The sequence below is a fragment of the Antennarius striatus genome, chromosome 19, assembly GCF_040054535.1.
Source record: "Antennarius striatus isolate MH-2024 chromosome 19, ASM4005453v1, whole genome shotgun sequence".
NCBI classification, from domain to species: Eukaryota; Metazoa; Chordata; class Actinopteri; order Lophiiformes; family Antennariidae; genus Antennarius; species Antennarius striatus.
In genome coordinates, this window is record NC_090794.1 from 7,200,875 (window position 1) to 7,217,696 (window position 16,822).

The window sequence follows — 16,822 nt, forward strand, 5'->3', positions numbered from 1 at the left end:
ATTCTAGAAAGTTACAGCTGGTTACTATCACCAGTAACCGAAACAAGAAAAACTAATGAAGATATAATGAGCCACAATAAACACACACTGAGATCTGTTTGACAGATGATTTTCAGACCAACACTATATGTCCAGACAGTCCTTGAAAGATTTATGAAGAAAAAAAAAAGTTTTCTGCTATCTGGAAAGTCAATAAAATCATTAACTACTTTTAGGGCTGCAGTTGCAGTATTGTGCTGCTTCTTAACTGCAGATTGGAAGTTAGATAAAATATTGTTTACTGCCTAAAAGTCTTTCAATTGGTCACTCACCATTCACCTTAGAACTTATCCCTCTGCAGATAGTTTAGAGATGGACCTATAGTAGTTATAGTGACCTCTGTTTGATCACTCCTTTTGAATGGTAGGCACACAAGACAGCTTTCTTTATTGAAGGAATTTCACCAGAGTCCAGGGAGACATTAAAAACTAGAGGTTAAAGATGGTGCAATTAATTCAAGTGGTGTATTTGTCAGAATGAGATCAATCAATTATGCGTTTTCAGGAAGTTTCTGATTGGGTCTGGTGGGACGGTTGGCAATTTAAAAAAGATTCAATTAGTCACGGCGAGCTTCAAAATCATCTGAGACTTGTTGTGGCCAATTAAAATCTCAAATCTTCAGCATTTAATCATTCAATGAGTTGTATTAATGAAAATGATAAAATACGCCTTAGCACAACAATGACAATGTGGATTTTTTTCTTTACATCTAAGGTTGAAAACAGATAAATTATTTGAAGAAACAGGAATTTCTTTTACAAGACCATATTACTAAGAAAACTATTTAAAGTCATCAAGTCCAAGTCAGAGGAAAATTTGAACACGGGTGGGATTTCATGCTCAATCTCTAACAAGAGAGGCATGTTCCACAGTTCTTATGGATTAGATATGTGTGGGCATGCTGGGCTCATCAAAATCTGTTTATGCTAACTTACAGAATGTAATCAACATATGAGCAACTGCACTTTAACACATAAGGAGATGTGCTGTCATCTTAGATTGATAGTGTAGGAATACTGTCCAACAGGGGAATAAAACAAACTCAAAGATCAGCAAAAGTCTCATTTTGTGTCAGGATGAAAGTGACAGGATGGGTTAGCGTTAGAGTGATGCCAAATTTCCTTCAGCACCATAACCCCATAGATATCTATCAATCTATGAAATCAATGAAATTGTGACAGCAGTATTTAAAGAAATAGGATACAATCTGGTAAAGGTAGTATGTCTAAAAATTAGATGACATTTTTCCTTTTCATAATGACCAGGACATCACTGCCAGCAATCAGTCTTCAGGTATAGGAAGATGCAGCTCAAATATGATGATGACAGGAAGTAGGTACTGTATGTCAGTAGAAGTTTGAAAATTGTACATGTATCAAAACTTTTGGTTCAGACTATCAGGTGTGCCAATGGCCTTAATGAGTTTGGCTTCAAACTTCTGTGCTTCCTTGGTTAAGACTGAAAAATATGGTTGTAACTGGTGCATTGGTGAAGTCTCATTTAGACATTTCTGTCTCTTCATGAGTTCAAGAACAACTGTAGAATAGCCGCATATGCCTCCAGAGCAGAGGCCATCAATTAGAGGACAGTGGGCTTAACTCAGACTGTGAGCTTTTGTCTTTTTAAATAGCACACACAAAAAAATTACAGGTAACCTATTTTTTAAAAAAAATCTTTGAATTGAGCATCATGGGCCCTACAGAGTAGTCTAATATGTAGTCCAGAGTTCAAGAGGATATTATGTACTTAGGATCAACAGTCCAGAGCAGATGGTTTGGACATGTCCAGAGGAGAGATAATGAATATATTGGTAGAAGGAAGCTGAGTTTTGAACTTCCAGGCAGGAGGCCTAGAGGAAGACCAAAGAGGAGGTTTATGGATGTAGTGAAAGAGGACATGAGTTGGTGTGAGAGAAGAGAATGCTGAAGACAGGATTAGATGGAGGCAACTGGTTAGCTGTGGTGACCCCTGAAGGGGAAAGCCGAAAGGAAAAGAAGAGGAAGAAGTCTTAAATAAATCTTATGTTGTATAAAAATCACTCTTGCACGGTAAGTTTTTTCCTACAAATTATGATGACACATTTCAAATAGTTTCTGGAACTGATAAATAAAATCCTCCACCTTCTTGATCTCTTCTCCCTGTAACCTCACTCTTCCACTTGGGTCCCTCTCATTCACACACATGTATTCTGTCTTACTGCGGCTAACCTTCATTCCTCTCCTTTCCAGGACAAACCTCCACCTCTCTAGCTTCTCCTTCACCTGTTCCCTGCTCTCGCTGCAGATCACAATGTCATCTGCAAACATCGGTATTGTATGAGGAAGTCTGGAGTGGCAGAGAAGTAGAGCATGTTAAAGTGGTGCATGACATGTATGAGGACTGTAAGACAGTAGTGAGGTGAGCTGTAGGTGTGACAGAGGAATTCAAGGTGGAGGTGGGACTGCATCAGGGATCAGCTCTGAGCCCCTTCTTGTTCGCTGATGGACTCTACTGCCACCTCTCTTAGACACTTCCAAACCTCTACAGGTACTTCATCAGGACCGACTATTTAAGAGATTTGGAAAGATTTTAAATATTCTCATATTATCACTGACAAATTGAAAAAAGACATGATGATTTAAGTTATCCTTTTTTTTTTAGATTTTGCATTTTAAACAAAATTAAACAAAACTAGTTTTTAAACATAATTAAAGCATTAATTTCATATTGCTATCTTCATATCAATATTATCTAACATATTTTTATCTGCATTACTGTATTTGATCGTGAATTCTAAATGAATTGTGATAATTTCTTAAAAGTGGGTCAACTGGAAGACATCCGGCGTCATCTGCTGTAAAAGTCCCTGCTCTCAAACAGTTAAGGTTTTACATGCCTGATCATACGCAGAGAGCGGCAACCTGCTGGCCATCCGCCTCACTAAACTTCTCGCCCTTTGACCTGTCAACATAGGAGTTACTGTGGAAGGGTTTACGCAATCAGCACACATACACTTTGTCTCCTCTGTCAGCACTCACACACAGCGACTTCTGTGAAGGACATACGACACAACTGAGTCAGAAAGCTGAGTGGGCAGTTCTGTTGACATGTTGGAATGCTTCCAGTCGGTCCCATCTGCTTTACATAAGCATGTACAATCTAAAACTTTTGAACATAAATATAGAAGAGATTTTACTCTACTGATGTCATACAGGGACATGTTGTAAACTGTATTGCAATCTGGAAGAAATAATAACTGACTGCTGCATGAATGCCAGAATTTTTTTTTTTTGCAAGAATGTAATGTAAACCTAACCTGAAAGAAGAGGCCTGAAATCTTAAATTGAAAATGACATAAAACAAACAGTTAACCAGAGCTCCGATGATGAATGAAACATCCACCAAGTGACCTAACCACAAGGACTTGGCTTGGGGACCGGTGGGCTGGCTTGTTCAAAATCAGTGAGGACGAAATCTCGGAGTATGAACTGGTAGTTGTAGAGTTGTCAGTTCACCTCCTGAGCACTACTGAGGCACCCTTGAGCAAGGCACCAAACCCCACAAATTGCTCCTAGAGGCTGCCCTTCACTCCACCATCTCTCTCTCACTTTAATGAGTTGTTAAACCCTTTAAAGCCAAGTGTATTATATTTGATACAGTTGACCTTTCAGGATTTTGAGATTTCTTCGTCATAAGTTTCATATTTATTTCCTGAACAACCTGATGTATACCATTAAATGCATGCATATATACATATATTTTTGACAAACTTGTCATAAGGTTCCATTATGACATTATTTTCCAAAAAAAATCTCTATTCCCCAAGAGGTTTATCGTTTTCTCAAAAGCAGATGGACATAAGTCAATGCAATTTCTCACTTGCTTTGCCAGGGCCCTAAAGGTTTGCATCATGTAAGTGGTTTTGTCATTTTGCTTATATATACACTTGTAGGGTTATTTAAATGTGGGTGATTTTATGTCATTGTGCAAAAGAGCCTAAAAGAGGCTATAGTCAAACCACATATGCAGCCGTTCTGGGTCATAACACCTCCTTTGTTTTTCTCCCTTAACATATCCAAACATTAAGTAATAGCATAGAGAACATGTGACCAGCTTCTAGCCTGTTATCAGTATTTAATCAGGATGATATAAGTGGGCCGGCAGTGTATTCATCATGATGTAGACTCACCATCGACGTGTCCTGTGATGGTTCACCACAGTGTGTCATCCTTTTCCATATCAGCCTATCTTCTGAATCATTCTCTAACACAAACTGCCCTCATGTCTTCCCTCACCACATCCATCCACTTTAACTTAGGTTCTCCTGCTGCCCTCTTGCCTGGCAGCTCCATTTTCAACACTCTTTTACCAAAATACTCACAATTTCTCCTCTGGATGTGTCCAAACTATCTAAGTCTGCTCCAACTTCAAAATATCCCCAAAACATCTCACCTTGGCTGTTCCTCTGATGAGCTAATTTCTGATCCCCTCCAACCTGATCACTTTTAGAGAGAACCTCCAGCTTGGCATCCTGACTTCTTTTCAGCAGCACTGTCTCTAATCCGTCCATCATGGCTGGCCTCAGCACTGCCTTATAAACTTTGCCTTTGAATCTAGCAGAGATTCTGTTTCCATAAGACACCGGACACTTTCCTCCACCTGTTTCAGGGTGCTTGGATCTGTTTCTTCAGCTCCTTACTACACACACCTTTGGTCCTCCTGTCTCTGTGGGTTCTCTCCAGGTTCTCTATATTTCCTCCCACCTCCAAAAACATGCAGCTTAGTCAAACCAAACTTTCTGTAGGTATGATTAGTTGTTTGTCTTTCATATGGGCCCTCGATGAGCTGGTGTCTTATTCAGTGTGTACCCTACCTATCGGCCGTAGCCAGCCTGGATAGGTGACCTGTGACCCACAAGGTGGTTGAGCGGCTGAAGACGAGATGATTACATTTGCCTTGTCCACACGAAAATGAATGGATGACTTTCAAATCATTAATGAACAATGAACATAGTAGCATTGCATTCCAGAAGCTGTATATTATATACTTGTAGCACCCTATGTGTTTTGGTCTGTTTTGGTCTGCTTTGGTCTATGACCAAATCATTGAGTTTTTTCTGTTTGTTTGGGGGTTTTTTTATTTGTTTTTTGTGTGTGAGGCAATGAATGACATAAGTTTCATATTTATTTCATGAACAACCTGATGTATACCATTAGATGCATGCATCTGCATTTTGCATGGAAAAAATTCTAGATTTAGCACAAATTATACAAATTAACCCTCATATATACATATATTTTTGACAAACTTGTCAGAAGGTTCCGTTATCACATTATTTTCCAAAAAAAATCTGTATTCCCCAAGAGGTTTATCGTTTTCTCAAAAGCAGATGGACATAAGTCAATGCAATTTCTCACTTGCTTTGCCAGGGCCCTAAAGGTTTGCATCATGTAAGTGGTTTTGTCATTTTGCTTACATATACACTTGTAGGGTTATTTAAATGTGGGTGATTTTATGTCATTGTGCAAAAGAGCCTAAAAGAGGCTATAGTCAAACCACATATGCAGCCGTTCTGGGTCATAAGTGTTGTTGGACACCTCCTTTGTTTTTCTCCCTTAACATATCCAAACATTAAGTAATAGCATAGAGAACATGTGACCAGCTTCTAGCCTGTTATCAGTATTTAATCAGGATGATATAAGTGGGCCGGCAGTGTATTCATCATGATGTAGACTCACCATCGACGTGTCCTGTGATGGTTCACCACAGTGTGTCATCCTTTTCCATGTCAGTTTTTTCTGTTTGTTTGGGGTTTTTTTAATTTGTTTTTTGTGTGTGAGGCAGTGAATGACAGAATATTGTGGAGACAGGCTTTTATAATTATCTACGTGAAGGACATGATGATTTGGACGTGTTTGCTGATTTGTTTTTCCTATAGCAGGATTATTTTAAAAAATTCAGAGTAGATTTTGATGTTTTCTGAAGAGGTGGTTTATGGAACCTGGAACAACTGATTCTATGACCAGATTGTAGCTCACACTGTGTGTATTCAGTCTGGTGTCAAGTTTGATGCTTTTTTAGAAGTAACTGAGCTAAATCCTGAGGAAGCTGTTTATTAAGCTGTCATAGTTTTATGTTTGTTATTATTTCTTTTAAAAGCTTATCCTCCTGTGTGAGATTCCATCCAGTGTTTTCTGAGTGCTGTCTGTTTATTGACGCAATATAAATTCTTAAAAAGAATTTATAAAGGACCTGTTTTGCTGGAAAGGAATAAACTTTACTTGACCAAGTGACATCACAACAAATAAATCAGAGCTGCATGAAGCCCAACTCCATCTTCTGGTATTTATTTGCTATGATGAACTCATACTTGTTTAGTGTCACAGGCTAGGGTTTTAGTGCAAGCCTTTCTGGTTGTTCTAACATTCCACAGGTTTACTTGGGTTAGCAACGGTGTGTAACATTGTAGTTTTGAGAACATTGGCAGCCCGAATTAAATTCATAGCTGTGCCCATGAGTGGACAGGCTCTTTAGGCTATAGCAGATTACAGTCTTGTTTCAAGTTTGCATACTATTTAGCATATTAAAATTTACGACATATTTTACCTCATGTAATTTGATAAACATTAGAAAGAAGCATAAAATCAACACAGCACTGGAATCATTGCTACAATGGTGTGAACTCTAAACTACTGTATTAATAATAAATTGTGTTGCTTCTAATGTAACCAAGTTAAATGTAATATCTAATCATATAAAAGCAGATACAATGGGAGCAGCAGGGACATACGAGAACATGATGTGTACACAATAGCCCTGGAGCATGCCGGCATTTTACTACACAAAGCATCAGAGGACATGGCAGTAGAACGTGGCTGATAGCATTGGAATGAAATAAACAGATGGTGTATGGAAAATGCAAAGGCTAAAATAGAAAAATTCATAGAAATCAGTGGTGTGACTTGAATGTTGTTCTTTGCACACGTTTCACTTTGTTCGAGTTTGAAGGTCCATACAGTAAACATATGAGAATACAATTCTATGATGAAGTTTCTCTTGGAATGCAGTTATGTAGGCACAAGTCTGTATAACAGATCACCCCCCCCCCAAATCCACTCCCATAAAACATCACATACTAAACATCATTTCTGCACCTCTCCACAAAGACATGTTCATTAATGTCGATCTCCACGACTCTCCCTCATCTAATAGTGAAGATCTCTCAGATCTGACTGCTTTGGTTATTACTCCTGCCTGAGAAAGATCAAATGTGTGGTACGCATGCAAATCAAGACACGTTGTGACACAAGAAGTGGGCATCTATAATGCATACACCATAAAGTAGAGGGTGCGCCTGACGGCGGTTATTTTCATCTGCCGTTCTCTCGCTGCTCAGTCAGTCAGATGTGACGAGAGGAATAGCATGTCGTTTTGTCAGTGACACTGACAGGAAGGGAATAGGCTTGAAACGGGGGGGACGAGCAGGTGTTTGTAGGCGCTTTAATCAATACTTTCATACTAATGACGTTTCAAATGATTATTTGTGATTGCTACCATTCAACACAGCAGTTCCCCTGTATTAAATGAACAATTTTAAACACTTATGCAGTTATAATTTTGTATTTCACTTTGAAAAGAAAGTGATAAAAGTCATTTAAGCAGCCTCTTAGTTACGGAAAATGAGGTAATCCAAGTTTTAGGCTTATGAATTTTACATGAAAACTAATATTGAGTTTTTCAGCTGTGATTAATTGCATTTAATCACAGGTTAACAATAAACATTTTAAAATTTTCTAATTTGAGGAGAATTCTTCCTTCTCCTTTTTGAATATTATTGTTTTTTGTTGTTATTTTGTTTTGTTGTTATTTTGTTATTTGAAATAAATGAACTCATTCATTCATTTATTCATTCATTCAAATGACACATGCATGTATGGTATTGGAATAAAGAAATAAATAGGTTGTAGGGATTAGAATGTATTTTCCTGCATTTGTCAGAGAATAGGAATATTACAGTGCCTGCATGACTCCAGCATTGTTTCTACCTTAGCAAACCTGTCATATTCAGATAAGGTTAGCATACGTTTTGCTGCTGCTGATCCAGCGCTGCCTTCAGTTGTTTAAGAACTGCATTCCAACGCAGGTGTACAACCTGCCTGAGTGACTCTGCTTCTTGACCATGAGAGGCTGGCTGAACTTTTAGCTTTGCTGTGTTAGCAGGATCGTGCTTGAAATGTCTCGTTATTTTATGGCTACAAACGCCAACAAAGCAGCTGTCACAGACAGTCACCATTGTTATCCTCTGTTTGATGTGAACTGCAGAGGTCAGCTGCTCCATTGGTAAACTTGTCACTGCTATATGTGAACACAACTTGACTTTCGCTAAACTTTCATTTGGGTGCCTTTAAAGTAAAATTTTGGGGTCAAACTTGTTAATTTAAAGCATTAAGTTGCCCAGATTCATTAAGTGTATTAGCAGGTGAATCTTCACTGCTCGAGCGGCAAGATGATGCAGTGGGTAGAGCTGTCGCCTCACAGCAAGAAGGTTTGGATGTTCTCACTGTGGTTCTCTCTGGAAACACATTCAATTTTGGGCTGGATTGGAATAAAGAAGCCAGCTGGACAAGAGTTTGGTCTTGCCTGGGTTGTGCACGCCCAGTGTCATCATAATTGCTGTAATTATCTTCAATATTCATATTACATGAGTAAATAACTGAAAGCAATCAATTTCAGGAAAGTTGTAAACCTGTAAACAAAATGTTTCTCAGTTGCACAGATGTGATTGGTAAAGATGCAGTGGTTTTAACATTTTTGTCGATGACAATTTCCCTGAAGTGTCTAAGCGGCAACAACTTTCTGAGAGACTAATTATTTCACATCATCTGCTGCAATAAACAATTATCTCACTTACTTCATTCACTTGTCTCTTCCTGAGTGAGCTAGTTGTTCAATCATTACATAAGGGAGAAACAAAACTGCTAATATATGATGATTTATTCATATTTTATCAGGAATCTCGCGACCATTGAAGGAAACTGCTTGTCTTCACAAAGGTTTGCTCGTGCCTCCTGTGTTACTGTAATAGAAAGAGTCCAAAAACAACCATATTAAATGATGATTTCATGGAAACACAATATTAGTCAAATATAACACCTGGAAATAACTAGTTTAAAAAAGAACATCTTGATTTTATGTAAATTTTTTTGCATTGTAATACCTTAAGATCCCCTTCCACTTAAAAGTGCTTATTGTCGATCTTCTTGGATGGTTGAGCCCAATAATGTTTGCCAGAGTTTAACAAAAGACAGAACTCTTCTCTTTCATATGGTGTCTGAGCCTTATTTTATGACGTCACATCATAGTTTAGAAGCTATTCATCGGCCAGTAAGCAGCTTACACAAGTTTGATACAGAAACTTCAATTCCCAAGTACAAATAGTTAAGACAGCCAGTCTGGACAATGATGGCCTGTAAGCAATAAAATGATTACTGATTATTGTTGACAGCAGGTGATTTTAACGTGGTAAAATGAAGTTGATCCATTTTAGAGACACAGGCAGTAAGCGCTCATTTAAACATCGGTTCAAAAAATGGTATGAGCCATTTTCATCTTTAAAGTCTGTCTCCCTCTCTCTCTCTCTCTCTCTCTCTCACACACACACACACACACACACACACACACACACACACACACACACACACACACACACACACACACACACACACACACACACACACGTACACACACACCAGGAGGGGGCAGTGTTGTGTCATAGGAGCAGGCCCCTCTACCTTTCTATTGTTCACTTTGTGCTCTGCTCATTTGAGTTTGTAATTTAGACCTGAATTAAAGGGTTTCTGCTGCTCCATTCATTGCTCTAGTTTTCACATCATAGTCAAATGAGTTGAAGGTCACGGAGAGGCTCTTTCTCCGATCATCTGTTATCATCTGTGTGATATCTGCTCCATGGTCTCAGCCGGGAAAAACATATTAAAAGGGGAACATACCCAAAAGGAGATTGGCTCGTTGTATTTTTCAATCAATTTGAATGCTGCCAAGACCCAGAGGTTTAATCTAGATAGAGGAAAAAGTGGGTTCCTGTTCCAGAGTGGCACCTAATATATTTTTGCAATAACGGCGAGATTGAGCTGTTTATTCACACAAATCTAGAGTCAAGATCTTACATCGTAGCAAGGATGGCCTAACGTTCTGTTTAATGGTGTGCTTCTTATTAAGAGGCACTCTAAAAATCCTTCCTCCTATAGACTTTCTAATCAGCGGTGAGGACACAAAAAATAAAACCCATGCAGCTCCCCATTACACAAGTGTCAGCAATAAAACTCAAGGGTACACAAGTGAGATAGACCTAACAAATGTTAGGGTGTAACCTTGTTAAATGTGCTTAAAAGCAAGTGAACAGAAGATGCAGAAGCCAGGTTGACAGAAGGAGACTACTTCTGCATCAAAGGCAAACAACAGGGAATCTGATAATGTTTATTATTTATGCCTGCGTGCCACAAAATCAGAGATGTACAGTGAGACATCCGACTCCTTTCATGTTGAGGCCTCTGTGGTGAAGAGCAGATAAACTCACAAGAAAGTGAACTAAAAATGACTGTATGTGATTGTTTTTTGATGTTTTCTTGCAGTAACTCAGGCTGACAGTCCAAAGCTTATCCCTCACTAACTGCGCTGACCTGTGCCCACACACACACACACACACACACACACACACACACACACACATAACACAGTTGCTGTGTAAAGCCATCTGAGTGGAGACGGCTGCCATCACCATATTCTTGAAAGTGTTGTTCGATGCCATGACCTTAAAATCCAAAAGTGTGTTTGCTGTTGACAAATGAGATTAGACTTAGTGCGTTGCAGCGGAGAACCCGCTGTGCAGGAGGATTGACTGTCTCTGTATCTCAGCTCTACTATATCAATCCAGGTCAGTCGTAAGACAGCAGCTGCGTTTCATTATTATTCCCCTGTCATATCGCATCAACCCTACAGAATCACACTGCTGTCCCAGGCGTCTTGATACACGTGTTGGCTTCTTTAAACACCTGCAGCGTTAAGGTGTGTGGCAGTTTGTGGCTGATCCGTCACTTCTTAACGCTTGGTGAAATTGCCGCTGGTCTATAAGGGTGCACACACACACACACACACACACACACACACACACACACACACACACACACACACACACACACACACACACACACACACACACACACGCACACACACACACACCACCTATGACCTGTCTGAAAGAGGCAATCAGTAGAGAGTTACAGGATCATAAAAGATACTCTGCAGGTGTTGACATAAGGAGCCCAAATAAACGTTTCCTCCCTGGAGTGTGAGGTTAGAGCTGTGACTTCCCCGTTGAATTATTTTATAAGAGTTCACTAACGTGAATATCATCAAGTAGTAATGGAAACAGCAGCACATTACAGGAGCACTGAGCAATGATGTATTACAGTAAGGAAATGACCGCTATCCAATTAAAATCCTTTTAAAGAGCACACAAAACAGTGGGACAGACTGGGGTGAGATGTTGATCGAAGTGGAAACAAATCAGGAAGTAACTTCTAATTAACTTTTACATGTATTGGCTTAAGCTGAAAAGAGTAAACAACAATAAAGTTCTTTGAACAGAGAGTGTGATGTAATGAAACAGTTTCAACTTTCATTATATTTGAGAATTAGATCGTTCTATAGATATCTTTTCATTTGCTCACTGACCATTTTGTTAGTAGAGGTGTTGAGCCAGAGGTTTGGCAGGATGAAGCTCTACTTTATTGCACATAAAACATAAAAATGCTAATAAATGCTAATGGTAATCATGAGGCAATGAAGCAGCAGGCACTTCACTGGTGGAAGAGAAACTAAAATAGTATGTGATAATTCAAAATCACACGTGACATTTCACACCAGAAAAAATGGAAAGCTTCAAAGAGTTAAATATAGGTAAAGTGTTAATATGCAGGTAGATGTCAGTTAGTGGATGGATGGATGTTAATGAACATATGCCATTCAACTCAGTGACACAGGCTAGTTAGTAGTTAATTATGGCTCTGACCCTCATACATGCAAGAGTCACAAAAGTTTGAAAATACTGTTGGTGGAAGAGGAGGCAGAATCTCAGGAACTTTTTTGAAGAAGGTGTTTAAGTGTTACGTGAAAAAATTAACCTGCATCCATTATAACCCCAGATTGGAACTATATAAGAAAATTAATGTATTGTAAGTGGGGGTGCTCCTAAGTGGTTTGCAGATATGCATGCATGGTCAAAATAAACAAAGTGCAACATGTTTTACAAAAACAACTAACAATGGATAGTCAAAATCATTGATTAAGGTGTGATCAAAGCACAAGAACTAGTAAAAAGTCTTCTGCAACCCTTCTTTTTCTATGTTTCATGGGATGTGTGAGACGAAGTCATTTCTGGTCTGCACACTGTGGTCAAGGCTTAAAAAGACTACAAACAGACATCCTGCAGAAGTTTTACCTAGAGCACGTAGACATTGAATTATAAAAGCTTATCTACTGAATCCTGGGTAATTCCAAATGATATACTGATCTACTGATTAAATGCAAATACGTGACAAATCTCTCCATTTCCTATATGACTGCACTGTTAATTTTAAATTTTTTAAATTAATATCGTAATTAGAACTCATATGTTAAAGGAGATTTTGCTTTCTAAATAGCTAAATCAGGCACACACTGATGAGGAGTTGCAGCCATTTCAGTGATTGCAAATTATTCACTGAAAAGTATGAAGATAGAGGTAGGGCGACACGGTTGCGCAGTGGGTAGCGCTGTCGTCGCACAACACAGCGGGTCCGGGTTTGAGTCCTGCTCTGTGCGGAGTTTGCACGCTCTCCCCGTGTCTGCGTGGGTTCTCTCCGGGTTCTCCGGCTTCCTCCCACCTCCAAAAACATGTGTGCTTCAGTTTAATTGGCTGGTCCCACATTGCCCGTAGGAGTGAGTGTGTGTGCGCGTGGTTGTCTGTCTTTGAATGTGGCTCCGTGGTGCACTGGCTTCGTGCCCAGAGTGTCCCCCGCCTCACGCCCTATGCCAGCTGTGATAGGCTCCAGCTCCCTGTGACCCGTGGCGGATTAAGCGTTAGAAAATAGATGGATGGATGGAAATCCTAAGTATCATTGATTATGTAAAATATTACATAAACATTTAAATTTGAATTATTTTCATTTATATTATTCTCTTAAATTGCATTTTTTAAACTCATATTGGGAACATTACTTTTGAAAAAAATTGAAATATTTTTTGTTGTTTGTGCAGCTCCTGTTTTTGCTGCTGGGGTTGCTGATCTTTACTGCGGGCTTTTGTGTTGCTGTAGTGTTTACCTTTTGTCTCGATTTATTGTCCAATTCCTGCTGCATTTTCTACAGTTTGCCCCCTAGTGGCTGTTATATTGTACATACTGCTAAAATGATCATAAAATACCACAGTCAGTAAGTGCAGTAAAATGTTTCATCAGAAGTAGTTGTTATAGTTGTTTGTGTCTGGACCCCAAGGAGCAGAGACCGACTCAAATGAAAACATTAACAGTTTTATTGCTCAGGCTGAAAAACACAAATGACCTAAGATAACCAAAAGCAGCAGAGCAAAAATGACAAAAAGTCCACAAACATGGAAAAGGACTGACAGCCAAGAGAAAACTAAGAAAACTCGCATCACTGGAACAAGACGGAATTATCTGGCACTCTCCTAAGAGGAGGCCAGGCCTTTGAGCAGAGGCCGATGAGCAGAGTGAGAACTGGTATTCCTCGTCAGCTGCTAAGAGCCAGCCACACCCTCTGCCACAGCTTGACCTGTCTGAAGAATATGAGTTTAACATAAAAACAGATCTGCTGAGCATACAAAAGAACAGAACCATGAAAGTAGTATAGTGAAGCTCACTGAAATACAAAAATGCAGAGCAGTGAGACTACATCTGTCGATTTGGCACCCAAACCTTATAATATAAATGAGCGCCCCTTGCGATAAATCCACAACACAATGAAAGATAAGTTCAGGTATTCCTCGGCGTTCAGCTCAAATGCAGAAACAGTGACAAACTGCCTCAGGGTGAAGCTCCGTCACCTCTTCTCCTTCGTCTCTCACTGCTCTACCTTCACTTGAAGCTGGTGTCGTCCTTTTGCTTGGTTTCTGCATGAAAAACTGAATCTGACTTGTGTGTTCCAAAAAGCGTGGATAGCAGATGCCTTGTTCATTGCTGTGGCTGAGCCTTGCTCCAAATGAGCTGGGCGGTGACATGATGAATAGACAAAAACGATCTTGCTCCCGTGGCTTAGAGTGGACAATAATCAAGATGAATGGTTGGTTTTGATTGCTCGTGACTGTCAAAAACTCTGAGATGTGGCCGTTTCTTTGACAGCAGGGCTGGTCTGGTAGACTGAGTGACATAGAGAAGGAGAGAGAGAATCAATGGGTCATCTATTATGTCCAGTGCTTAATGAAAAGGCTGTGCTGTGGATGAGTAAAGTGCTGCCAAAAGGAAGTCTTTAGAGGCATTCTCTGCCTTTAGCTTGATGTCATGATCAGTTTAATACTCAGACTTCTTGTCCTCCGCTATTGATCCACCGCTTAATGGCTTTTCTTAAACAAGCATCATTCAAAATGCACTTTATTACTGCTGTTTTCCTATCCCTCCATTCTGTCTCACACCACTTAGCCAAGAGGATGGGCATCTATCTACGCATGTATGTGTGTGTGCGTGTGTGTGTGTGTCTTTATGTGTGTGTGTATGTATGCATGTATCTATATGTACTGTATGTCTGTTTGTGTTTCTCTGTCTGTCTGTCCGTCTGTCCGTCCATCCGTCCGTCCGCCTGCCCAAATAAGAGCCTCTTTGTAGTGGTGGAGGTACATTTGCTCGTTTCATCCACAGTCAGCACTCTGAGAGCACGTCTGAATGCAGTATATTAGTCAAAGGTTTAAAACATAGAAGAACCATTGGTGCAAACGACGCCAGAATAACTTGTGCTTTAGCTGACAGGTGCAGAAGTCATATTATTATAGCTCATGTATTCATTGTCCGTGACGTTTCACGGATGCATTAGGAGAAAACATTTCTGTGACTTTGTAATTCTTTTTGGTTCTTAAAAAACACAGTTTTCAACAGTTTCAGTCAAGTGAAAATGCAATTATAGTTTAGACAAACTTTCTGGCAACTTTCTGAGTCTCAGAAAGGCCCTTCCTTATTTTATCCTGACAATTCTACCTTGCAGAAACACATGCTAGGAAATGGGTTTTTGAGGTTTTGGTTAAAGAACTTAAGAAGGACTGACCTGCACCGAGCTCTGACATCAAACTCCGTCTAGCACCTTTTGGATGACTTTGAGCACCGACTGCAAACCGGGTCTTGTTTCTACACAACAGTGCCTGACCTCATTAATGCTAATTCCCTACGGTCCGTTCCAAAACCTTGAGGAGAGGAAGAAATACTCCTGAGTTTGATCATAAATACATATATAAATCACATCACTCACTCTTGACTGTATAGTCTTCAATTAGATTTCTATGTTAACGACGCACAGTATATAAATGTACATGTCCATCACCTGCAGCCTGAGCCCATACATCTATGATCTGGTGACTTCAGTGGACCTCAGATGTTGCTTCTGTGTGACAGCTGGGTGTTGCAGTGTCCTTGTTAAACTACTCTTTGTGGTTTATGCATCCGCTGGCACTCTGAACTATGGCCCTGGGATTTACAACACCTCATTACCAAGCCATCATAAAACCCTCATGTTTATAAATGTTAAAGCCTGTGATTTATTTTTAAATGTCATCTATGCATCATAGTTGAAAGGTGTGTTAATGAGAGGGGATGGCAAGGAGGGAGGGGGTGGAGTGTCCGATGGACAGACAGATGGAGATGTCAGATCAGGGAAGCAGCAAAAATTTAGTCTTTTGATGACTTTTGCTCGTCTGTCTTTTTCTTCATCGCTTTATGCTCGGCAATTTGTCATAAAAGCTGCTTCGCCCCTAGTGTCGTATCTGCGATCAATTAATTATGGATATCTCGCCTTTTGCCACAGTCGGAGCTGCCACCATCTTTTGTGCCAATTTGTGGGTGATGATGATGATTCTTTGTTATGGTGATTGATAATGTGATCTACTGAATGGAGCACATGCGTGTGCGTCTGTCTACTGACGTGACATCTCAAACGTTCGCGGATGAGATTTCTTCGAGGAGGACATAAAACACAGTGAAAGAGAGCAAGGGAGAGTCCTCCCTCTCCTCTCCTCCTCAGGAGGTGACACACTTCCACTTCAAAGTTGGAATTGTTGCTTATTAGTGTGGTGGAGTGAAACCAGTGGTATGGTTCAAACGATCCTGCTCATTTTCAATTTTACCTTTGGATACAGATTCATATTTATATCTGAGAAAAATGTGATGATCAAAGCAAACAAAGAGCCGCACAATCTCCCTCCTCCCTCCAGAGGAAAAGTTACAGAGCTTTCGATTTCAGCATAATGATCGGATTTCATCATGCCATGTATAAATGTAATTCTTATCCACTCACACTGGAAAAATGGAAGTTACCCTTCGCATGAAGGAAAACATGGTTTGAATGATAAGGTCTTTGATTTTTCTGTGACAAATTGAAGATTGCTGAAAATTTGGATCAGAGGGACGTAATAGCCAGATAAAACCTCTCTGTGGCTAAAACAAGTTGATTTACTGAAGCAAAACACACAATATGTTCCATTTCTGGTAAGAGATGTCATTTCAGCAATTACAGTGAAGATACAACCTTAT